General features: G+C 46.8%; 2 pseudogenes; one reads left to right on the plus strand and one right to left on the minus strand.

The window, feature by feature from the left end:
- Positions 1 to 2,208: 2,208 nt before the first annotated feature.
- LOC107160139 lies at positions 2,209 to 11,945 on the minus strand (annotated as a pseudogene).
- A 1,742-nt stretch (positions 11,946 to 13,687) lies between these two features.
- LOC107160140 overlaps positions 13,688 to 18,870 on the plus strand; it is a 24,011-nt pseudogene continuing 18,828 nt past the window's right edge.

Consider the following 18,870-nt stretch of genomic DNA (forward strand, 5'->3'; position numbering starts at 1 on the left):
GGTGTTTCTGCATGAGATTAACATTGGAATAGGTAGAGTGACTCAGATGACCTTCCCTTATGTATTGGACACCATCCATTCCACTGAGGACCTGAAGCGAACAAGAAGGTTGAAAAAAGGTACATTTGCTCTCTGTCCCCTGACTGCTGAGCTAGGGCTTCTCCTACCCTTGGATCAAATGTCACCATTGGCTTCCAGCTCACCAGCCATGGCTCCTGCTCCTCAGCTTCCACAGCTATGTTAACCAATCTCTTTTTACACCTCCTATTGACTCTGTTTCTCTACTCCTCAGAGACCCCTGAAGAATACGCCCTCTACCTGCTCTACAGCAGCTCCCAAGTTACTTTCTATCACAGGAGTTCATTGATTTTCTTTGTGGAGAGTTTCTCTACATGCAATGATACTTTTGGCTCCTTGATGGTCCTATGTCCTACCCAAAAAAATATAAGGCCTTCCAAAGAGAGCAGGACTATCTTTCTTAATTAAAGCAGCATCTGGCATTTAGCAATCACTCAAAAATTACTAATGGAAGCAAAATTAGAGAGATGAAGGAAATATAGCAGATATATTATGAAGCTGGGCACATTGGTGCAGACTTGTAATACCAGCTCCTCAGGAGGCTGAGGCAGGAGGATCACAATTTAGAGTCCAAACTCAGCAACTTAGAACCTTAAAAAGGGGTGGGGATGTAGGTCGGTGGTAGAGCATTCCTGTATTCAATCCTCAGTGCTGCAAAGAGAAAACAAAAAGATATCTATTATGAGTAACAAAGGAGGAATGTTTTCCCCAAATATCCCAGGACCTTCTTGAGAGCCTTCCATCCAAGATTCTGTCGCAGCCTGTCCAATGCTGCTCACAGGACATCTTGCATCAACCCGGGGATACACAACCTCTCACATGGTCTCCAACCGAAGTGCTGCATTCCACATCCTGAAAAACGCTGCCTGTCACAGCCCACTACAAGAAAAGTTTTCCAAAAGTTCCAGAGAGGACGAGTCGGGGACTGTAGAATGGCCCAGTGGGACAGGCTGAGGAGGACTCAGGAGGGGCTGGGGGAAGGGGAGCACCTTGACTCCAAAGAGACAAAGTGACTGTCCCTCCTCTGCAAGTTGCTGCCTCTCAGGAAGAGGGTCGGGGTTTGCGTTATACCAATGAAGGTTTTTCCAACGACTTACCAAAACAACAGCAGTGAATGCCCTGTGACCAGTTCTCATTTCTTTCCTTGATAACCATTTTTAAAAATTTATTTTTCAAGGTCCTAGGGATTGAACTCAGGGCACTTTAACACTGAGCTACATGCCCAACTCCACCTCCCTTTTTAAAGACAGGGTTGCTGAGGCTGGCCTCACTTGTGATCCTTCTTCCTCAGCCTCCCGAGGAACTGGGATTACAGGCATGCACTTTGTTCCACCTTAGCTGAACACGGTCTCCTAGTCTGCTTGGGCCACTATAACAGAACACCACACCCGGGGTGATTTATAAACAACACATTTATTTCCCACAGTTCTGGGAGCTGGAATTGGGAGATGGGGGTGTCAGGACTGAGCTCCGATTCCTGGTTCATGGATGGCTGATTTCTGGCTGTGTCCTACCTGCTGAGGGAGTGAGGGGTTCTCTGGCATCTCTACTCTGAGGGCGATCAGGAGAGTCCCACCCTCACGATATACCAAGGGCTTCACCCACCCTGGGGAAAAGGAATCCACACAGGGAAGTGGGGGGAGGGACACAAAGGGTCTATTGCACATAGATTGATTTGTTCTCCATACAACATCCCAGGGCTGCTGAGGCCTATTATATGGAGAGAATTCTGCTTCTATGGAGGAGGCTCTGAACTGGAGGCCCTGCCTGGGCAGCTTCCTGGCCTTGGGGGGAAGAGGTTGATCCTGGTCTCCCAAGCACAGCTCCATCCCAGAAAGAAGGGCTGGAGATGCATCTTGGCATCTACTGCAGAGACCACAGCTGGATCCTCCCCAGCCCTGCAGCCTGCACAGAGAGTTGGCCCTGCTCAGGAGTGACCCACCTAAGCTCCCCGGGGTTCTGGGCGCTGCGATGGGTGGGGCCAGCGGGCGCCCCAGTCCCCTTCACGGAGGAGGCTCTGTTCTGTTCAAGGAGGGTGGCCACTGCCTCCCTGTCTTAGGCGCTTTCCCCTCCCTTTCTGAGAGGCTCCGCCAGCTGGGTGTTGCCAAGGGACGCGCCCGAGCAGGGGGCTCAGTCGTCCTCGTCCTCGTCCTCCGCGTCCTTGTTGGGGGCGCATCTCTGGAAGCACTGCACGACGGTGACCAGGAAGAAGCTGGAGATGATGGCCGCGATGGAGACCGCCACGCCTGAGAAGATGATAATGAACAGGTCAGTGAGCGACAGGCTGAATTTGCACTCGCTGAAGCTGGCCTCCGACAGCTGCTGCAGCGCCACCCTGCAGTTCTCCAGGGACAGCGAGCACTGGATTTCATCCAGGCCTGTGGAGAGGCAGGTGGCCAGAGGGTCAGCCTCAGCCCGGCCCAGCGGGAGTCACGCCCCACCGCAGACACAAGGAGACAGGAGCTGGCCCGAGCGGAACTGGGACTTCTCTAGATCTCAGAGTCACCATCTTAGGGATAATCAGGACACGGGCTCTTCCCTGGGCTCCTAGAGGGTTAGGCACCATTTGGGTTTGGAGTTAGGGTGGCATGGGGGGCCCTACACTCCACTTAGGGCTGGGAACCTCTCTAGACCCAGTCACAGCCAGCCATGGCGGGGAGCAGGAGGTGGCAGCAGGTGCAGGGACTAGGAACAGGGCCCACCCAGTGGCAGGACCCTCCAGGCTGCAGGGCCATCGCCCCAATGGATGCCACTCTCCTCTCCATCATCCTCAGGGCAGACAGGAAGAAAGGCTTGCCACTGTGTAAAGCCTCACCACCCCGACACAGGAGAGGGAAGGAAGAGGAGGCAGCTGAAGGGGGCCTTCCGGTGGCATCTGGTACTTTTTTTTTTTTTTTTTTTGTACTGGGGACTGAACCCAAGATTGTCATCCACCACTGAGTTACAGGTTTCATAAGCTGCCCAGGCTGGCCTTGAACTTGGGATTCTCCTGCCTCAGCCTCCTCACTGAATCACTGGGACAACAGGCATGTGCCACCACCCCCAGATGGAGTATTTGGTACTTGGAACTTGAGTGAAGCTTCCATGTGCTGAAGAGTCACCAGAAGATTGTGCTTGGATGCAGGCTCCCCAGGGATCCATCCAGAGGTCCTGGTGGGGGGGGGGCTACTCTGCATTTTTTTTTTTTTAGTACTGGGCATTGAAACTTGAGGTGCTTAGTCACTGAGGCACATCCCCAGCCCTTTTGTTTACATTTTACTGAGAGACAGGGCCTTGCTAAATTACTGAGGCTGGCTTTGAACTCCTGGTCCTCCTGCCTCAGACTTCTGAGCCGCTGGGATTTCAGAGAAGTACCACTGCGCCAGCCCACTCTGCATTTTCTAATAACTGGGGGATTCTGTTGTGGCCAGAGGCAACTTTGAGAAGCTTCACTATCCAAACATCCAAGGAAGGGGCCTGAGCCCACCCCTGATATGACCAGAGGAGGTCTCTTGCACTCTTCTTTCTGTATTGGGTTGACTGTAGGATTTCACTTGAGTGTTTGACTAATTTAAGAAGAAGCCTCAAACCCTCCAGTCTAGAAAAATGTTAACAACAGAGCCCATGCTGAGTAAGGGCTTGCTAATAATAACCACCACACCACCATCCCCACAAGGATCGCTCCATAGGACTCACCCAAGCTCTGTTCTGAGCATCTGACTTAGATGAACTCATTTAATCCTTACAACAACTCCATAGAAAGGCCTCGATATCGGCCCCACTTTTCAGATGGGGAATGGGCTCAGACAGGTGAAGTCACTACTCAAAGTTGGACAGCTAGTAAATGGTGAGCCCGGATTCGAACCCAAGCAACCTGGCTCTGGAGCCAATATGCCTCCAAAAGGAAGAGAAAGGGAGAGAAACCAGGAAGAGAGAGCAGGGTGGGAACAAAAGACACTGAAACTTCCTCCCCATGGCTGCCATCAGATAGCCACCTGGTCATAGGAGACACAGTTTCCAGGGTAAACAGTTCATAACATTTTTAGAGACACCTCTGATGACTCCCCCATTTTGGTGAGCTGTTTCTCTTGGGGTCCTCCTGTCTGCCATCAGTGAAGTAGGAGGCGGTCAGAGTGGCAGGCAGGTGAAGTCTGTCCCTACCCTCGACTTAGATGAGGAGGGCAAAAATGAAAAAGGGAAGGATGGCACTCATGGTTCTGCAGTGTCCCCATGGTCCTCAGAGACAAAAGGAAGATTTGGGTTTCAACCTTGGAGAGACGCAGCTTGAAAGGGCCTGTGGGTCTCACTGTATAAGGGGGAAGAGAGGACTGTTTTAAATGGGGGTTAGGAACTTGATATGGGATGCCCTTAAGGTGGGCCACCAAACAAGTAGTAAGAATGACCCGATAGAGTCCAGTCCATTTTGCAGAGAATTGAGAGGAGGCGGTGGGCTTTTGGGAGTGGTAAAAGAACCAGGTCACCAGGAGACAGAGTGGGAGAAAGAGAAGAGGCAGAATTGGCTTTGCCAGAACAACATACCTGTATTGCGAAAGAAGGATCCTAGTGTATGCAAGAAGGGGCCATAAAAGATGAGGAGCAAGGGGTAGTGGAGAATCAGAGGGTGGTGAGCTGAGCAGGGAGGTGGGCTGTCCATATAGAAGCTCAAAGGGGAGATGTTGAGTGGCTTCTTTGGGAGGGCCTGTGACAGAAGAAGAGCCAAGGAAGGATTTTAGTTCAGTCTAAATGTAATTCAAGGGACAGTAGACATTGAGAGGGGCTCCCTTTGCCAAAGTGAAGGCTCTGATGAGGGCAACAAGTTCAGCCTGCCGATACTGAGAGTGGAGGCTCTTACACAACCGAGGCTAGAGAGACTATTGCCTACCCTGCCTGATGAATTCCCTCCTGAAAGAAGAAGGAGCCATCTGTGAACCAAGACTCAGAGTGAACTTGCGAAGGAGAAGGGATGGGAAGGTCAAGAATCTTGGTGCTGGGCCAAGATCTATTAACTTTTGTGTCTCAAGAGGAGAGTTGTCACTTCCATCTCTAGGGGGTAGACTTGTGAGGAGGAGGGGAGGAGAAGGGTAGAGTCACTTCCCCATGGGAGCCGGTGTGTGGATAAAGAAGAAGAGCCCTAGGTGAATGGAAGAAGGTGTGTGGTCATTGTCCTGGGCCCTCAGTCCAGGGTCAAAGGGGTGAGAAAATCTGTTGGGGTCAAGTCTGCTCTGAAAAGAGAGGGACAGCATCAGCAAAGAGGGAGAGCAGGTGTTGTGATTGGGCAGAAAATGGAGGAGGTTTTGAGACAGATGTGAATTGGCTTGTGGTGTGAGGTGATAGAAAGACTGGAAATGTCCAACTCAGAAGTGGGTCATGGTAAGGCACTGGCCAACAGAATAGGGGATGGTCCTAAGGTAAGGGTGAGGGTCAGGGGAGCAGCAGGTGAGTCATAATGGAAGCATCTATTAGGGGAAAAGCACAGCATAGTCCCCAACTTTGTGAGGATGTCCCTTCCCATAAGGGGAACAGGACACTGTGGAATGAACAAAAAGGAATGAGTAAAAATTAGAGAGCCACAAGCACAAACAAGGCTAGGTGTCTGTAAGGGTTGGTAGTCGGCCCCCAGAACACCTTGAGGACTGAATATGCAGCCCTGGTGTCTAGGAGGAAGGAAGGCCTACCTGACATATGCAGTGTTACCCTGAGTTTCCATGGAGTGATAGTAGTGGTTGGGTGATGGGGACCTGGATCTTCTCAATCCTCTGCAGCCAGTTCTAAGAGTTGGAAAGGGGAACACAAAGGGCCAGGTGGCTGGGGGGCCCCCATGTTCTTGGGAAATGTGAACAGCCCAGTGTCCCTCTTGATGACATTTAGGACAAAAATCCAGGAATTATGAGGCTTGGGACATGTACGAACCCAGTGACCCATCTGACCACATTTAAAACAGGGTCTGAGTGGTCCTGAGGGACCATCCCATGGGCCAGTGACACCAGGGACAAATGTTTTGAGCGAGCATCTGCTAACTCTGATTTCAGGCCTTCTCACCTCTCTCATTATACACCTTAAAGGTGACTTCCAGAACCTCAGCTTTGGGATTTAGAAGCCCCCTCTCAAAGCATCTGTCACAAGGAGACAAAATTGCAATGTATGCAGGCCAGGGGAGAAATAAAGCATGTCCACGTGCTTCTGCCCCTTTAGGTGCTTTATTCACTCAAATTACTCAATGCAATTTCACACTATAGGTTCTTTTATTTAACATTTATTTTTTAGATGTAGATGGACACAACACCATGCCTTTATTTTTATATGGTGCTGAGGATCGAACCTGTGTCCCGCCCATGCTAGGTGAGCGCTCTACCGCTGAGCCACAATCCCAGCCCTCTATATGTTCTTAATCAAGAAAATGACAATCCTTAATGCTAGGCACTGAAATAGACATAATCAATTCACAGAAAACAATTCTAGATTAACTAATTCACAGCAAACAATTCTAGATTAATTTTAAGCACTGCAAACACACTTAATCATGACAGGATAATAGCAGACCTTCCCTCTGCATGCTTATTTTTCTCAAGCCTGCTTGTGAGCCAATCCGCCCAAACACCCTTTACCTTGCAGGGGAAGCAAAGAATGCTTCTCCCTCCCTGTTCTCACGGGTACGTTTTGGGAGTCTCTGCTGTGTCTCTAACAACTCTCTTCCAATTTATTCTTTTCTTTTTAGTACTTATAAGGTTCTTGCTTAGCACCTGGATGACCATCTTAAATGACAGCTGCCATTTTAAGGAAAACATTTCACTTTCCTGCCCAAGGGAGTTACTGAGAAAGGCTCATCACTCCCTCATACCAACCAAATCCTTAACCACCTGCATTAGGGCCCACTGAGCTCTGATTCCTGAGCTTCCCCCATAAAAGTCCCAGAACTCAAGCCTGTTCTGCCTCTCTCTCCTATAGAGAGATGGCCTTCACTTGTCAAGTCTGAAAAATAAACTCATGTGTATCTCTGCCACGTCTCTGTCTTTCATTTATTGCTCATCTATCTTTCATTCCTTGCTTTCCCTTCACCCTCATCCCAGGTATTAAGTTTTTTTTTTTTTTTGGAAAAGAATCTTTAAGGACATCAATTTTACATGCCAGTGCATACCAATTAAATGTAGAAAGTATCAATACAAATTAAAGAATGCATATCATTGTGTTCATATGGGCTCTGGTTCTCCTCTCAGATAGACAATTTTCTTCAAATTAAAACTCCCCCCCCCCTGGAGTCACATCCATATTGGATTTACTTATTCATTTATTTGTTCACATACTTTTCTGGTTCTGGGGATGGAACCCAGGCCCTTCCACATGCTAGGCAAGTGCTCTACCACTGAGCTATGTCCCCAGGCCCTCAGTTAATTTTTATGAAGTTCACTCATTTCTGTAGAAAAGCATGGGTTCTGGGTTCCTAGATTGTACAGGTGAAATTGGCCAGTGTTCCAGAAGGGGACCTAGACTCTTTTGATGCAGATGCACAAAAGAATGTGCACCTTTCAGTAGCACTCCAGGGAGTGGAACCCAGTCCTCTTCTGACATGGCCAATTGTGACCTTACAGACATGGTCCTGTTTGTCATGACATCCTACAGTTGTGGGCTGTCTCACAGCACAGATGAACCTAGAGTCAAAAGATGAGGAGCTCAAAGAGCAGTCTGGGTGCTTTATTCCCAGGGCTGTGTGGGGACACATGCAGCTCACAGTACTTATACAATTCAAGGAGTCTGGACACACCAGAATATCTTCAAGTCCCTTTTTGGTCATGAAAGCCCTTAAAACAACCAGTGATGACATCTCATATTGCAGATTTCCTTGCCTTTATTTGATCCTAGAATCCAGCAGCAGAGCAGAATGAATGCTGTTCAGAACTCCCCACCCCACCCACCACACATGTAAGTTAGACGTAGAGCCAGAGGAAAGGAAGTGTCATAAAGGGGGTGAAGCACACAGATCACTGTGTGGGGGACAGATGGGCTGGCTGTGTAGAACCTGGACTCTGCTACCTGTTCCAAGAGTGAGCTGCAGTCTGCTTATAGATCCAACTGGGTTCTAGTTCACTGTGTATGGAGAAGCCTTCAGGCCCAACTTAGAACACGTACACAGGCACCTTTAGGATAACTCAAAAGAAGTTTGGGTGGACCTCCTTCTCCTCTTTGGATGGGAAGCTAAGGCTAAGGTCACTGCATAACCCCACCAGCCTGAGTCCTCAGCAGGAGTTGTCATTTAGGGAATCTTGTTCTAAAACCAGGCAGCACAGGCAGGGCCACCCATTTGCCCATAGCCACCTCATCCTTACTCATCCTCTCATCATCTGCTGATTGAAAACCTTGTGTCCCTGGGTAGAGAGAGATGGGAAGTGTTAGGAGAAGATCTGTCAGTTATGAGCAGCCTTCTCCCCCACCAGAAGGTGGTAATTTATTAAGTTTAGTTTAGAAACATTTGCAAGTGTTATCTACCTATATAATTCTACTATTTTGATGAAAGCTAATTTGGATGGTTTCATTGGACATGACTACATTATTTCAGGAAAGACTTGGTAGCAGGATGACAGGCAAGGTTTTGTGAGGCCCAGAGACCCTATTTTATTCTCATTGCATCCAAAGACCAGGATGCCAAGTTTCTAGGTCTATGTGGAGACCCACAAGGATGGGTGTACCTTGAATGTCTGGGTGGCACTGAGGTCACCTAAGAAGGGTTTTTTGAAATTTTACTGTCCACTTAGAGTTCTCCAGGCCTCCTCTGTTCCCCTACATGGATTATGCCACAGTGCAGACACAGATAGTGACCTGATTTCAGTTTGATGCTTTGAGTTTCTGGGAATAAACCTCATTGATCACCAAGTACTTGGTGGTATTTCTCCATCAGCCCCTGGGGAATTCCAGTGTCAAAATCAGAAAACTGGGTAAAACCATCATGGAAGATGTCAGAGGACTAATCTTGAGATTCCATTCATTTCATACTATTTATTTATGGACTATCCATGAAACAAAATTGTTTCTTCATATGTGCATGAAGCTAAATCCCATTCTAAAAATCCAGGCCCCTTGTAATGACTATACAGACACATATGGCTCTAAACAGAAGGTCCAATCTTCAGGGGCTTCCTTCCAATGTAGCCCCCAGCATCTGATTCCCTGCCCCATCCACACTTCAGGCAGTGTCTGAAAAGCTGGGCTCTGAGTTTCCTTCATGATCCCTCTACATCCTGGTTATACATCCAATTACTTAGAGGTCATATTTTTATACACACCCCAATAGGCAGCTGTTGGACAGAAACAGTGATTGAGGCCTTGGTTGTAGATGAACATATGGCCACATTGAGGACAGGGCACAGTATAGAATATAAGGATCTTTGGCTGCCTAAAGTCCTTCAATAGTGCTGTGAGCTCAGCACAGAGTTGGGTCTCGGTGGATGGCACCCTGGGCATCATAGCTCTCCAGAGGAGCAGGGTATAGCTCTCTGCTCAACTGGCTCAGCCTGGCAGTGTGACAGAGCAGGTCCCTGAGGACCGACATGGAGATGTGATTCCGGAAAAAACACAAGGTCCTGAGCTGAGAGCAGTGGCTCAGGGCAGGCAGGATGGCTTGGAGCTGGGAGTCGGTGATCTCACAGGCTTCCAAGTCCAACCTGTTCAGGGTGGCTGCAACTGTCTCCAGAAGAATTTGGAGGGGCACCGGACTGAAATTGGTCAGTTTGATGTATCTCAGATCCAGGTGCCTTAGCTGGCTGGTGTTTGGGCATTGGGAGAGATATTTCCAGTCGGAATCTGAGAGCGGGCAGTTGGTTATTGAGAGGGCCTCCAGGGGGGTCTTCAGGTGCCTAAGGAGGAACCAGGCAGTTAGTTCTGAGGGAGATGAATTGGCCCAAACCCAAGGTCACTGTGACCATCTGAACATGGTTGACATTTTGTAGAATCTGCTCATTCAGGTCACCCCATTTCAACCTGAAACTTTCACCACTACTTGTGTGACCAGGTGGGTCCTCCATCTCTATGAATGTCACCCTCAATGTCAAGCAGAAAGCCACATATCTAGCCACAGGAAGTCAGGAAGAGTCATGTACCAAAGGCAAATCCAGGAAAGATGTGTCAAAACACACTGGGGTTAACCCCTGCCAGGCTCACTCCCTGTCCCAACAGCAAGGTCTTACTCCCTGCTCTTCACTCACAACCCCTGAGTAATCACCTGGAGCTCAGACCTGCCTTTCCCAGGAAGGCATTAGAAGTGGACTCCTCTGCTCCCAGAGGGAGGACACAGAGCTTCCTTGTTGAACAGGTACAGGTGTGGGGGCTTTCCTCCTTCAAAGTCCTCACCTTTACCCTGCTTTGTACCCCTGTTGCTGGACAGGGCTCCCAGGGAAGGAACCTCACTAGCTCCTGTCAGCATCAGCTGGCTTTCCAGCATGATGTCACTTCCCAGACCATGAACCCTGGTTTAGCCCGTTGCTCTAACACAGGTTAGGAGATGGAGCTTCAGGATACAACAGGAACAGATGATGGGTTATTTACCTTCCAGTGCCTTGTTCACCATTAGAGTGTCAGTGGCTGGCACACAGTAGGTCCCCTTTCATATTTCCTGATACTGGACTGCAGAGGATGCTCACCCCCCTTACTCACCTCAGCACATGCTCCAGGTGGCCCTTGAGGAAGAGGACAGCATCCACACAGAACTTCCACAGGCAGTCCATCCTGAGGAACTGCCAGGTGAGCTGGGATAGCAGCCACTCCTTCTCCTGTGAATAGGTGTGGGCAGGCATGTGGACCTGGGAGACAAGCAGCTTCCTCAGGTTCCTCATCTGGCCCAAGAAAGGAGCTTATGCAGCCAAGGTCGAGGGCACTCAGGTGCAGTGCACTTCCACCTTCTGGACAGAGTCCAGCTGAAACAGTCTCAGGACCTTCCTGTTGTGGCTGGTGGGTTTCCCAAAGATCTTCAGCCTATTGTAACTCAGGTGCAGCCTGTCCCTTCTCTGTGTGACCCATAGGAACAAGAGAGTCAGGAATTCATCCAGGGGCCCTTCTGTGAGGCACAAGTCTATGAATATCTTCAAGGGCATCTTAGCTGCCATTGCTGGACCAAGTTTCAATGTTCGATTCTTCTTAATGTCCTCTGGTGAGCAGGCATCGACCGTGGCTCCAGACCATGTCCTCCAGAAGTTCCGTGGAACCCTCCGCAAATCCAGGACCTGAAGTTTCCACCTCCTGAAGGGACCACAGCAGAGTCTCAGCCCTCAGGTCCCTTCCTTCACCTCTCAGCTGCTGCTCCCTGCTCCACCTCTTCCTTCTGTCTCACTTTTCTCCATCCACTTCCCTCAAATCCAGCCTGGTGCCCCCACTTGTACAGACTGAGGCAGCGGTAGGTACAGCCTCATTCAGGGGTCAGCGCAGCTACCACAAGCACCTCCATATCTGGAAGCCTTTCCCAGATGGGGCTCAGCAGGGCCACGGGTTCTCCACCCCTCCTTGCTGGCAGCACAGGAAGCCTGTGAAGCACACTTCACCACCCACTCTCCCTGCCTATACCCATCCCTTCCATGGAACGGAGGGTGCTCCCTTCCAGGCCACCTGGGTCCCCCTCACCTCTGGCTATCCTGCTGGGCAAGCAGCATGTCTTGCCCATCTAGTGCCACTCGGAGCATCTCCAGCTGTGGCTTCCTCATCAGGGCCCCCAGGGGCAGGCTAGTGAAGGGCCAGCCCTGCACCATTTTCTTCAGGACCAGAGTGTGTACCCTGCTGAAGGCCTCCACAAAGAGTGGTAGGATGAGCTCTATGGGCAGGTCCTCCAGATCCAGGATGGCCCTGCACTTGTTGCTCAGCAGGCTGCGCCCTGCCAGCTCCAGCAGCATGGGTGGGGACTGGATGCTCATCCTGGGGAGTCTGAAAGAAGAAGGATCCTGGAAAATGGTCCAGAGAAAAGGCCACTATCCCATCCATTGCCAGCCACTGGGAAGGGGGTACTGGGGAGTCCAAAAACTCACCCCAACCTTAATTGGGGAAAGCCTTTGATTATTATTTTGTCCTTATACATTGTGAATTGGAGTGTCATGTGACTTAATGCAGTAGGCTCCTCAGTTTCAATAATATACAGTGGCTCAGAATGGAGTTGCCCTCACATGGGTGATGTTATTTTTAATTTCAAAAAATTAAATGGGCACTTATAAAGCATGTGCCCATATTATAAAACACTTGGAAATTGCAACATTGTCTCGTGGATATCTGTTACTCATGTGAGATTCTGCCCCCTTAGGGGGGAATTCAAGAGAACAAACAGATCAGAAGAGAGTCTGTGAACTGTTGCATGAGATAGTTTGAAGCTTTTTGTTTATTTGTTCAAACAAATTATAAAATTACAAAACTACATAAACCTCAAAGTATAATTTGGGGGATGAGGCGATATTGGCGATTAAATTCAGGACACTCAACCAGTAAGTCACTGCCCCCAGCCATATTTTGTATTTTAGTTGGAGACTAGATCTCACTGATTTGTTTAGCACCTCTTGCTGCTGTGGTTGGCTTTGAACTCTAATTCTCTGGCCTCCTCAAACTCTGGAGGTGTAGGGATTACAGGTGTGTGCCACCATGCCCAGCAAAACAGTATAATTTTAAGGGCACACAAAATAAATATTTATATTATCAGAAAATAGAATTCCAATCAATTAGAATGAAATAGGATTGCAATCCACTTCCTTGGTTAGGTAATTTTAAATTGGCTTTGCCTGGAGCTCAGTGGAAGAGCACTTTCCTAGGACATGTGAGGCACTGGGCTTTATCCTCAGCAGCAGGTAAAAATTATTAAATGTTGGGCTGGGGACATACCTCTGTTGATAGAGTGCTTGCCTCACATGCACAAGGCCCTGGTACAATCACCATAAACCCAAATAATTAAATGGATAAATAAATTATATTGTCCACATAAACTTTAGAAAAACAACAATTTAGAAAAAGAAAAAGTGTGGGGCGTGCGTGCACAAGCCTGTAATCTCAGGGTCTCCAGAGACTGAGACGGGGATCATGCGATCACAGTCAGCCTCAGCAAGAGCAGGCGCTAAGCAATTCAGTGAGACCCTGTCTCTAAATACATCAGACAACATGGCTGGAGATGTGGCTCAGTGTTTGAGTGCCCCTGGGTTCAATAGCACATACCAAAGAAAGAAAGAAAGAAAGAAAGAAAGAAAGAAAGAAAATTGAAAGTGACATAAGTCAAAGTGGAAATCCTAGGGTTCAGGATCAAGGTAAAACTACACTGAGAGGCAAAAATCGACGTTGTAAATTGGTTCATGAGAAAAGACAGGAAAAAAATTGCTTCAGAATCCATACAGGTGAGGTGGGAACACAGTGGTGCTCAGGGCAGTGAGGGAATTACTTGAACTGTCCAGGTGTGCAGGGTTCTCAGAGCCTCAGTAGGCAAGGCTGGTTCTCCTTGGGCTCCAGGACTCTTGTGTTTCTCTTCTGGCTCCACAGAAGCTTTTATGGACCTCTCTGACCACACCCCCACCTCCATCTGATTGACTGACATCCAATCAGAAAGCAGTATCTGATCAGGTTCTCCAATCTCCACCCACTTAATCCTGATTGGATTTTCTTCCTCCACATTGATTGATTGAATCCGATGGTCAGGAAAGTGCGCAGAATCCGGGAAATTGTGACAGTCAGGGGTGCGTCCTTCCATGCACTCCACATCATGGACTCAATTTTGTCCATATGTGACCCTCCTGTTCCTCCGGTGAGTCAGAAAAGCACTGAATCCCTAAGAAAAAAAACAACACCTGAAATATCTTTCAAAGGGGTCTTTGGCCATATCCAAATTATTAGAATTATTTTTCCCTGAAAATTCCATAGTAAAAACAGCTTTTTAAAGACAGTAGTGTCATCCACGAAGACCACAGAATGGAAACCATGTTGACAACAGTCACACAAGTGTCGAGTTACCTTGCAGCAAATCTGGGCACACTCAGAGAGGAAGAGCAGACAAGGAGGGTGGAATCAGTCTTCTAGACTTAGGGCAAGTCTTCTCCTGTTTGTCTGTCTGTACTGGGGATTGAACCCATTGGTTCTCAACCACTGAACCACATCCCCTACCCTTTTTATTTTTTGCTTTTATTTGGAGATAGTGTCTCACTAAATTGCTTAGGTCCTCACTAAGTTGCTGAGCCTAGCCTCAAATTTCCCATCCTCCTGCCTCATTCTTCTGGGTTGCTGTGATTATAGGCATGGGCCAACATGCCCCATCAGAATCGGAAAAGTCTGAAATCCACCAAGGGTGGAAACTGTGGGCAACTTGGGAATGGGAGAGAAAGACACAGGGTTGGACAGCAGGTGCTTCTGACATCAGGGAGGCCACCAACTGGAGACTCTTCCTGCAGAATCAGGGACCCGAGGGCACAGCTCCCAGGCAGCCATTGCTCCAGGCAGTTTCCAGGGCTCTTTAGGCTGTGAGAACTTCACAGGCAAAGGAAAATTTGAAGAGCCTGAGTAAAAAGTAATTTATGAATTGAGGAACGAGAGATGAAAAGAGAGGGAGTGCTTGGATGATGAGCCATGTGAGGGGAGGACTTACAGGGAAGATGTAGAAGGAATGTATTGATTGGCTTCAGTTACATAATTGCATTTCTGGTTTGTTCTGTCTTTGTGTTAGTCAGCTTTTTCACGCTGTCACTACAACACCCAAGCCCTACAACTACAGAGGAGGAAAATTTATTTGGGGACTCATGGTTTCAGAGGTCTCAGTGCACACACAAGAGATTCCATTTCTTGGGCCCTCACCTTCAAGATGAGGCTGACCATTATGGTGGGAGATTGTGGCAGAGGGAAGATGCTAACATTATTAGAGAACAGAGAGGGAGAGAGATGGCCCCTTGCCAGATACAATATATACACACCATATTCACACCCCCAATGATCAGCTTCCTCCAGCCACACCCCAGCTACTCCCTGTTATCACTCAGTTAATCCCATTAGAAATTAACTTACTGACAAGGTTAAGGCTATAAACCAATCATGTCTCCTCCAAAACCACTGTCTCACAGGTGAGCTGTTGGGAGACACAGCATCTAAACCATGATGGTCTTCTTGGGTATTTTGTTGGAAAATATCCCTGCTCACATCACAGTTGGACACTTACAGTTGGCTGAGATGATCTTTGGTTTCTGTTTCACATAATGACTTACCACAAATGAGCCACACTTAATCTCCTATATGTGCAGTGAAGTAGGGCTAAGGCTATTTCAGAGACCTCATTGCTTTTTAGGCTCCACAGAAATGGAAATATAGTCTCTCAATTGAATTTCAAATTTCTCTGCCATTTGTCTGTGTGTAGCCAGCTGGAGAGGGTGACTTCTTGCCACAGCCTTGCCTTCTCTTACCACCCTTGAATTGGTGCAGGAGGCAGGTAGATGTTTCTGTCAACCTAAGTCACAACAGACAGTGGCTCTCCAAAGAACAAGTGTAGTCAGACATAATAGGGCAGGAATGCAGGACACCTAAAGAAAGATGAGTCAGAGCCCCATCCAGGAGGCAAAGGGAGACAGGGTGTCAAAGGCAGCTTTGAATCAATTGTCACTGACTTCAATGATTCAGTACCGAGGATGGCCTCAGTTCAAGGACAACAGGCGGCTACTGGCCAGGTGTCCTCCTAGAGTTTGGGGGGTGCAGGTTGGGGTGGATTTTATGCACAGCTGAGGTAGGGGCTGACTGGTTTGTGATAGTACCTGACATCAGGCAGGGCTGCCCAGGGACCCTCCCTTTGCAGCACCCTGCTTCCCCTTCATCAGTATTTGACACAGTTCCTGCCTGTTGATTTGAGCACCATTATGTTTCCCCCTTGGGATGAAGATTTTTTCTCTGGATGCATCACATAATGGTTAGGGTTTGATTCTCTCTCAGTGCCAGGATGGACTTTTCCTGGTTGGTCCAGTCTCCCATTGGAGGGAATTAATAGATGACTAGGAATCAATGTTGAAACTCATTGAGCCACATTTGAACAAGGTGGGTTTGGAGGGAGTGGCTCTCAATGTTCCTCCACCAGGAAGTCACTGTTAAATTAAATTTTGCCTGTTCATTAGGCCTTGGGTACCTCATCTCCAAGCTCCAGCCTTTACTATTCTATGAAGAGTTAGACTTTTGCAGAAATTTTATGAGTACAGGTGTTCATTTAAAAAAAAAATTAGGCCCTGAATTTATTTATTTTTATTTTTTATTTTTTGGCATTTGGGATTGAACCCAGGAGAGCTTTACCACTGAGCAACATTATCAGCTTTTTTCATTAATTACTTAGTTAATTAAATTATTCATTTATTCAGTTTGGGTACAAGGTTTGAACCCAGGGGAAATATACCACTGAGCTACATTCCCAGCCCATTTAAAAAAAATTGTTTTGAGACAGGTTCTCACTAAATTACTGAGACAGGCCTTGAATTTGAGATCCTTCTGCCTTAGCCTGCTAAGTAGATGGTGTTATGGGGAGTCCCTCCAGAAAGCACTTTAAGTCTGAATTTCAAATCAAAAGAGAGCTTTACTTACCTGACTAGGGACTGTCACCCACCAAAGAGCCTCCAGCTCTGTGAGAGGACAGCAGCTTCCTGGTCCATCCAAAAACTATATAAGCACAAAATCCACAACTCAGTGACTTGCTTATTGTCATGTAAGCTAGCCAATCATAGAAATTAGAACATTAATAAGTGGGGCCTCTGGGCGCTAGGCAGGACCAGAATTTTCCAGTCAGCAAGCCAGCACATTAGCTTTGCAGTTCAGTTGAGCACGTTCCTGGGTTCAAGCAGGTGCTAGACAGTCACATCCTGAATTTGGGTGGGGGTCAGTGGGGCGAGAATGTACTTCAAAGTCATGTAGACCCACAATAGCATTCAAACCCAGGATGTAGCTCTCCATGACCACCACTGCATCCTGAATAGGGTATAATTTGTGGGGTACAAAGTACAGAATGGCATTTAAAAAAAAAATAAAACAGCTTTCATTTCAGTTTCTCAGAAACAGCTCTTGTAACAGTTTTTCATAGGAGGCACCAAAATGGAGTCTCAGGTGCTGCCTATGACAGTTCTTGCTTTATAATTGTCTTATCTCACTTTTCAAAATTTTATATCCATCATCTATATATTTTTTACTAATCCATAACCAATAACTGACACACTTATTGATTGTATTTATCAGTTCACAGGACAGCAGATAGGATTACAAGTGTTCACCACCACACTCTGTTACAGTTTTGAAATTACAGTTTTGAAAAGGTAGAGCATTTGCCTAGCATGCATGAGGCCCTGGGTTTGATCCCTAGCAACAATAAATAAAGAAATGAATACATAAATACATAGATAGATAGATGAGAGACCTGTGTTCAAGTAAACTTGTTAGAGGTTTTTTCTTCTTAATCAATTAATCTGATTTGCATTATGTTCAGGGAAAAAATCCAAATGATAGCTCTTGATGATAAAAATTTAGATTTTTAACATGGTTAAAAATCTGTTGGAAATTTACTATAAACAGCTATTAACAAGGTGATTTGATTTGCATACATTTTAATATAGTGTCCAGAATTATGTTTGAAAACATATGAGATTTTTTATGATTTTTTCCCATTTTAAAACAAATATTAATAAAATATCCAAATAAATATAACTTGAAAAATTTATGTCATGTTGGACAGGACTTTCCATCATATCAAATTAGGCTAATTGTCTTCATGTCTCTCTTCTAGAAATCCCTTGTGCAACTATGGAATTTTCTAGAACATCCCAATGTTAGCTCAAGGTCAAGTGACAATGTAGACTTTGATCATAGAGAAGTTAGTAAATTATCTCAAAAGATGTAAAGCACTTCATGAAACTTGGAGTCCTAGATCATTATAAAAGATAAGTCATTTAACCAGAATCATGAAGGATATTTAAAGTGAACAAGGAAATTTATGTCCTATGCAATAATACTTCAACTTTTAACAGAGATGACACAGTTTTCCTTTTCCCATGTAATCAGAGAACTTGATAAAACCAACTTGAAGCCTAAATGCGTAATACTCCATGGTGTATAAATGCCACATTTTCTTTATCCATTCATCTATTGAAGGGCATCTGGGTTCGTTCCACAGTCTAGCAATTGTGAATTGTGCTGCTATGAACATCGATGTGGCAGTATCCCTGTAGTACGCTCTTTTAAGGTCTTCAGGGAATAGTCCGAGAAGGGCAATAGCTGGGTCAAATGGTGGTTCCATTCCCAGCTTTCCCAGGAATCTCCATACTGCTTTCCAAATTGGCCGCACCAGTTTGCAGTCCCACCAGCAATGTAAAAGAGTACCCTTTTCCCCACATCCTCGCCAGCACTTGTTGTTGTTTGACTTCATAATGGCTGCCAATCTTACTGGAGTGAGATGGTATCTTAGGGTGGTTTTGATTTGCATTTCTCTGACTGCTAGAGATGGTGAGCATTTTTTCATGTACTTGTTGATTGATTGTATGTCCTCCTCTGAGAAGTGTCTGTTCAGGTCCTTGGCCCATTTGTTGATTGGGTTATTTGTTATCTTATTGTCTAATTTTTTGAGTTCTTTGTATACTCTGGAAATTAGGGCTCTATCTGAAGTGTGAGGAGTAAAAATTTGTTCCCATGATGTAGGATCCCTATTTACCTCTCTTATTGTTTCTCTTGCTGAGAAAAAAACTTTTCAGTTTAAGTAAGTCCCATTTGTTGATTCTTGTTTTTAACACTTGTTCTATGGGTGTCCTATTAAGGAATTTGGAGCCTGACCCCACAATATGTAGATCGGAGCCAACTTTTTCTTCTATCAGATGC

This window comes from Marmota marmota, unplaced genomic scaffold (assembly GCF_001458135.2).
Source record: "Marmota marmota marmota unplaced genomic scaffold, marMar, whole genome shotgun sequence".
NCBI classification, from domain to species: Eukaryota; Metazoa; Chordata; class Mammalia; order Rodentia; family Sciuridae; genus Marmota; species Marmota marmota.